At 32.8% G+C, this 7509-nt stretch overlaps 1 long non-coding RNA gene across 1 annotated transcript; it reads left to right on the top strand.

Annotated features, from left to right (window-relative positions):
• Positions 1-2281: 2281 nt before the first annotated feature.
• LOC118709544 lies at positions 2282-6516 on the top strand. Its single transcript, XR_006741460.1, has 5 exons — positions 2282-2321; positions 2781-2843; positions 5269-5295; positions 6365-6388; positions 6474-6516. It is a non-coding gene; the product is annotated as an uncharacterized LOC118709544 (long non-coding RNA).
• Positions 6517-7509: the final 993 nt, after the last annotated feature.

The raw sequence follows: 7509 nt of genomic DNA, 5'->3' as shown, positions 1-7509 counted from the left end.
CCTTTTAAATCTAACTGAGGGTAAAAGATTCATTTTCTTTCTATTCTCATTTTGGCTGTACATCAATAGTATCAGGAAAGACTAAAATCATGATGGCAGTAAACACTGATAAGGGCTTTATCTTTAGTCTATCCTTTAATATTTTCATCAATCCCATTAGGTAGTTAACTGCACACTGTTTACTCTATTCCAACTTAGATTTCTAATTGCCACTTAAAACTTAACTTTAAAAAAATTAAATTTCTAAGGTTTTTTTCCCCCAAAACCAACTCTTTTCTCAATCTTTTCCATCTCAGTAAATGGTAGCTATGTTATTGCAGGTGATTATGCAAAAAATATGGAGTAATTAGTGACCTTTATCTTTTTCTCCCACTTCATTTATAATCTATTTAATTATTAATATATATGTTTTTAACTTTCAGAATATATCTGTAATATGGCAACTTATCATTCTCACCACAGATGCTTCCAAATGGAACATATTTTTTCTCTCCATCGCTTCAGTTTTCTTTTTAACAGATAACCTGAAGTTATATATTACAATAACAGTCGGCATAATTGTTTTCTTGATGTCCTTTCAATGCCCAATAACACCCTGCAGCAGTGGCCACGTTTGCCTGTGTGAACTCAGTTCCACTAAATTCAGTATTTTCCAACCACACTAATCCAGTCAATATTTCTCAGACTTGCCAAGCACACTCATATACCAGGACCTTTGCAGATTAGTTCTTGAACTATATTCAAGTTTTACTTTCTTGCCCTAACTGGTTTGGCTCAGTGGATAGAGCATTGGTCTGTGGACTCAAGGGTCCCAAGTTCGATTACAGTCAAGGGGATGTACCTCGGTTGCAGGCACATCTCCAGTAGGATGTGTGCAGGGAGCAGCTGATCAATGTTTCTCTCTCATCAATGTTTCTCTCTATCCCTTTCCCTTTCTCTCTGTAAAAAAATTAATAAAATATATTTAAAAAGACAGATGGCTGTGAGGCAGCAGCAAAGGAGATAAAAATTAGAAACATTAAAAAATAGCAGTTCCATGACACATAATCCCATGGGAGAAGCAGCTTTAAACTGTTAAATACCTTGTGCATTATAATTGGTCTTCTTTAGTGTTAAGAATGTAGTCACATGTGTGGTAAATTTTACTATCAAAATTATTAGGAATTTTAACATCTTGATGTTTAAACATTAATGCTTCAACTAAACAGAGGACTTTTTTTGTTTGTTTGTTTTTTCAAAATGGTTCATTTTCTAATACTTGCATGCACCTAGAAATTAGCATTTTCTTCAGAAGTCTCAAATTGGCAGCATTTGGGCAAAAATTTTTGTGCTTGAGTTCTGTCAGCAAAAACAACATTTTAAAATACTAGTAGTTTTAATTAATTGACAATCAATATTCAAACACATTATGAATATATAATAAAACAGCTTATCCTAAAATATTGGAAAATGTGACAACAATGGGGCCTGTATATTACATGTCAAAATTAACTGGAGCTGAATATTAACCTTTCCCTTCATACCAGGCTTGAATTCTCAGAAGACCTACAGACCCCATATCTTATTTTCTTAAATCTGGATCTATATTAGGCACTAATTTACCTGCCTGGTCACTATAGCCATTTTATTTTGTGACTTCTGTAAAGCATAGATACTAATTCTCTTTACAGTCTTATAAATGAGATTAAATATCACTATTATTACTTTACAGTTTCAGAAATTACTGAGAGAAGTTAAGAAAGTATATGCTTATGAAAGTTAGTGCTCATTAATAAGAGGGCTGGGTTTCCCATTATAATCACGGAAACTTGCATATGATAACCATATTTTTAAGTGTTGGCAAATTGTGAGTACTGAATATGGTGAGGATATTTTTAATACATTAATGACACTGCAATTAACATATCCAAAATGTCATTTTAAATATTAATATTTATTCAAGATTTTTGGACTAGAAATTACATTAAGGTACCTCTAGGAGAAATATCAAAACTTATCCTGAACCACACAGTGAGTATTTGGCAGAAGCAAGCTATACAGATGTGGAATATAGATAGTCACTGCACATTATAAGATTCTCATTTCCTGTTATGTTCTAAATCAACCTGAGGGAAAGCATTCCTTGGCATACATGGTACAAACTTTAGATGGAAAATCAATTTCTAATCATCAGGACTTCTTAGAATTAAAATTTATTTTAGGTATTTTAAACCACAGAATTACCATATCATGGAGGTGCAGGGTTTAAATAGTGCTGTGATCGATCACCTGTCACAGATCTCCCACTGCCTGGCCTTCTTGTCTTCCACCTAGGAAACAAGGTAATGCTTTTATTTATCCTTTTGTTGTTCTAGATGCCTTATAACATTGCTCTAAAATATTTTTAAAAGAAACTAGTATCTGTGTACCATAAGACATTTGAGAAGTTTTCTTATAACCAATAGCTAAATTACTTATACATAAGACCAATAATCATAACTTTCTATGACAGAAGAAACTTCTACATTTTAGAAACTAAGAACTTACATTATGTTCTTTTCTTTTTATTTTATTTTTTAATTAGATTTACAGAATTTACATTATGGTCTATTAATAAAATTTCTCCACATAAACTTGAATAGCCATATCCATATACTTATCAATGAATCTGATATTATCGGTCTTCATTTCCCTTCCCCAAGTATCCAAAGCAAAGTTAAATTAATACATAAGTAATGACTAAATATGTAATTTTGAGGAGAGTAAAACCAGTACTGATTTGCTATTTATCTGTTTTACAGGACAAAGTAAACATGAAGTTCTTCATTTTTACTTGCCTTTTGGCTGTTGCTCTTGCAAAGCATGTAAGTAGAAGGAGACCTTTATAAGTGTCTATTTTTATTTAAGTTCTAGAGGCCCAATGCATGAAAGTCTTGCCTGGGGAGGCTCCCTGTGTGATACCCCTAATCCCTCTGCCTGCCTGCCTGATTGCCCCTAAACACTCTGCCTGCCTGATCGCCCCTAACCCCTCTGCCTCCCTGCCTTAGGGTGTGGGGCAGCCTGGGTGAGGGGCCTGTGGTGGTTTGCAGACCACACACACACTCGGTGACCCAAGCGGAGGCCCTGGTATCTGGGATTTATTTATCTTCCATAATTGAAACTTTGTAGCCTTCAGTGGAGACCAGGGCAGGCCAGGGCAGGCGGGAAGCTTGACTTTCTCCATTGCCAGGGGCAACCAAAGCCTCCTACTCTCTCCAGCTCCATGGCCACAGCCATTTTTATTGGGATTTATTTATCTTCTATAATTGAAACTTTGTAGCCTTGAGTGGAGGCAGACAGGAAGCTTAGCTTCTTCCATTGCTGGGGCCAATCCAAGCTTCCTGCTTGCTCCAGCTCTGTGATTGCTACCATATTTGTTGGGTTAATTTGCAAACTTGCTCCTGATTGGCTTGTAGGCATGGCTTCTGGGCATAGTGGAGGTATGGTCAATTTGCATGTTTCTCTTTTATTAGATGAATAAGAAGAGTGATTCTTTTATGCAGATGAATAGGCAGCAAGGAATAGACACTAAGTGTGTAGGTCTTTAAAAACTGTAATTAAATGTAGCATTGGCCCTGCCTTATGTAAGATATCACATGGAAAGACTTCTTTTTTTTTAATATATTTTATTGATTTTTTACAGAGAGGAGGAAAGAGGGATAGAGAGCTAGAAACGTTGATGAGAGAGAAACATCAACCAGCTGCCTCTTGCACAGCCCCTACCGGGGATGTGCCCGCAACCAAGGCACATGCCCTTGACCGGAATCTAACCTGGGACCTTTCAGTCCGCAGACCAATGCTCTACCACTGAGCCAAACCGGTTTTGGTGGAAAGACTTCTTATTACAAAGTATTTTCTTTGTAAGTTTGAGGAGATTTTAGTTGTAAGTTAAAAGGCATACAGTTCCTTCCATGTCTGTTTAAATTTACTAGGGTACTATTTTCACTCCAATAATTACTTCCTAAAAGGGTGAAATATATAACTATATATAACACATTATAAACCATATATAGCATTATATAAGACATAACTAGAATATCTTTGAAAGAGCAAAAATGCCACAGATAATATGTAGATTTCAAAACCATCTCTCAACAAGTGACAAAATTTTACCATTGTTATTCCAATGGATTAGAATCCATGATGTCTAGAAAGGAAATAAGGATGTGTTGAAGAGGAGTAACTTTGAAAATTCCTTGCCAAATAAACTAATGCAAAATAACCCTTACCTTGTCAAAGCATCACATCCTTTTAGTGAGAATGTTATAAAAATGTTCATATCATAAATGATAAGGATGAACTATGTACTTTGTGTGAAGTGCTTTTAAAACATGTACAAGTAATCTATAAAACTTTCTCAGTTGTAACACATGTTTTTTCCATACCCAGAAGTTCTCACCAATCATCCTTCTAAGTGCATCATAACCTTAGGGAGAATCACGGTCTTTTGCTTCCTCTGTGTTCTATATCTCACACATAAATCTTCAAAAAATTTTGTTATTTCTTAAATTGAGAGCCACTTCAAGAGTATAGCTAGGTTAAGAATTTTATATAGGTAAATAGGAAAAAATAATAATAATGCTTTGGGATACGTCTTACATCAAGCTTGATTGTTTCTTCTGCTTATAACCTGCTAGTCTTAACCACTCTTTTCTCTTTCTCTCTAAACCAGTAATTGTCCTCAATCTATCCTTTGAGATTAATTAAATCTAGTAATTAATACAAAATAAATAAAATATAATATGGTATTGCATTTTAAAATTTGGTAGCACATCTACACATATATTTTAAAATGTGTCAGGTTTAATATATATATATATATATATATATATATATATATATATATATATATATATATATATTATTGATTTTTTTACAGAGAGGAAGGGAGAGAGAGATAGAGAGCTAGAAACGTCGATCAGAGAGAAACATCAACCAGCTGCCTCTAGCACACCCACTACCGGGGATGTGCCTGCAACCAATGTTCAGGTTTAATATTTAAAACAAAGAGCCCAAACACTTCCAAAAAGTAAGAAATATATTACGCCATCATAAGGATTTATTTGAAGTACAAAATGACTTGCCTATTAATATTATAGAAATCATTCAACTAAACTCTAAACTTCCAAAAGTCCCTTGCTACCAAAATAATAACTAGAAAAAAAAAAACACACCACAAAACACAGTGATATAGCTTAGCATTTTAAATGAACCATAACACTGAAACTTGTATTTTTGTTTTTTATATAGAAGATGGAGCACAGCTCATCCAGTGAGGTAAGATACTTTAAACCTATATAATGAGAGAAATATGCTAATTATCCATTATACCCTGAGGCTTAATGATCCACTGAATAACAACTGGATCATGGATCAGCAGAGGGTGGGGCAGCTAACTACAAGCAGGAGCAGAGAGCTAAGGAGGGGGCAGGGCAGCAAGCTATGAGGAGTAGAAGGAGGAAAGGGAAAGGGGTGATCTATAGGAGTGTTGCAGCAACCTACTGGTGTATGGATTAGTGTTCAGGGCTAATAGTATAAACATAAAATCCTTTCACTAGTAAAAACATAATGTGCCTGAACTATTAAGTCTTTATAATAGGTGTTGTGTGTTTTTTTAGAGTCTTTTCTTTGTATTTTTATCAAGATGTCTAGAGCTACTCAGTCTGAGAAAATTGATATGCAGCCATTAAACCTTACCTATGGACTAGTAAAAAAAAAAAATGTACACATTGAAATTACCAAGCTTAGATTTATACAATGTGTTATCTAAAGGTCTCTTGATAGTAATGATATAATCTCAGAAGTTATTTTGTGAGTACAGTGACAGGAATCCATTGTATGTTTCTGAGATAAGGAATCACGCTTTTCTGGATTTGTATTAAATGCTAATTTTCAAATGACTTCTTGACCATGGATGTATAACAGATGCCTAAAGACATTTTCAATGTCACCTAAGGATTTTATTGTTTTCCTGTGATGTATTTCATCTCTTTAAAGAGTTCAAAAGAAAAAGTAGTAACTAAAAAAAAGAAGAAAATTAGAAATTGTACAGATGAGATAGAAAATTCTTTGTTCTCTGCAGATAATATTTGGGAAAGCTTCTTATTTGGGAAAGCTTTTTATTTATAACCCACAGTACAGTGTGGAATGAGTTTATTATCTGGAATATAATACATTAATTATACATAAAAACTAAACTTTGGGTTAATTTTGTTCTGAAATTTAGTCAAAGACTAAATATGTTTATCTACCCAATGGATAATGGTTGTGGGTTGATAAGTTTATTGCTAGTATGAATGCAATTTATCAATATGTAAATAAGTTACATTGTTTTTATTTTTCTAAGGAATCTGTCAACATCTCACAGGAAGTAAGTCCTAACTTCTTAAAATGCATATATTTTAACTTATTTTTTAATTAATCGAGGTTAGAAAATTATTTTATTTGTTTTGTAGAAATTTAAGCATGAAAAGAATGTGATCATTCACCCCATTAAGGTAATGTTTAATTATTTTAATCTATTAACCTTTGATGAGATATCTTTTCTCTTGAAACATGGTTCATTTTTCTCTTTCACCTAAAATTAACATTATTCTTAACTATGATTGTGAACATGGTGATGTTTTCATTGTTTTACCAAAATACTATAGACTAACATAAAAGGGATCCTAGTGAAGAACTTGTGAGTCATTTGCAAGCCACATTGTTAAAGCAGAAGATCTTTAAAAGAATTTCTTGTCAATGATCTTTCACCTTTATTTTTCCTCTCCAACATTATACTGTTTTGCTCAGAAATTTGCATTTTCTTGCTATGACTTTATGACCAAGGATATTCTACAGCATTTCAGTACATGTTATATTCTTTTTAGTTTTGTGTGTTTTCTTTTAAAGAGCATTTATTCCCCATCCTGTAAGGAATATATTGACTTCACATCTATAGTAAAATATGAAGTAAAAATATTATAGTACTTTGAACCAAATATAGTCCAACTCCATCAAATTTGAAAATCAAGATTATTTTTAAAGAATGAGATTGAAACTATATCCTCTCACTTAATTAGATTGAAGAAAGTAGATTTTTGCATGAATCAGTAAACTTAATTCTTAGATTCCAGGAGGAATGGAGAACTTATCTTTCAGTGTTTTTTATTTGTAAAAGCTCCAAAGTTAATATTTTCTTCTTTTTAAAAATTACTTTCCTATTTTAATTAATTTTCTTGAAATTGACTAGCAACTTTTAAAAGTAGCTTTAAAGTACTTGATCTGTTTATCATAGAAACAGTGTATATTTCCTTTAAAAACAAGTTTATTGTGTTTTATAATACAAAAGTAAATGATGACTAATAAAGTGAAGTTTATCCATACAATGCCTCGATTAATCTTTCATATACATCTATTCATTTGACAAACATTTATTGAATAAGAACTCTGTTCTGAACATCACCTTAGTTTCTAGGGATACAATAATAAATATAATAAATGGTATAAATA

The sequence above is a fragment of the Pipistrellus kuhlii genome, unplaced genomic scaffold (genome assembly GCF_014108245.1).
Source record: "Pipistrellus kuhlii isolate mPipKuh1 unplaced genomic scaffold, mPipKuh1.p scaffold_m20_p_1, whole genome shotgun sequence".
NCBI lineage: Eukaryota > Metazoa > Chordata > Mammalia > Chiroptera > Vespertilionidae > Pipistrellus > Pipistrellus kuhlii.
This window is presented reverse-complemented; position numbering and strand designations above follow the sequence as displayed.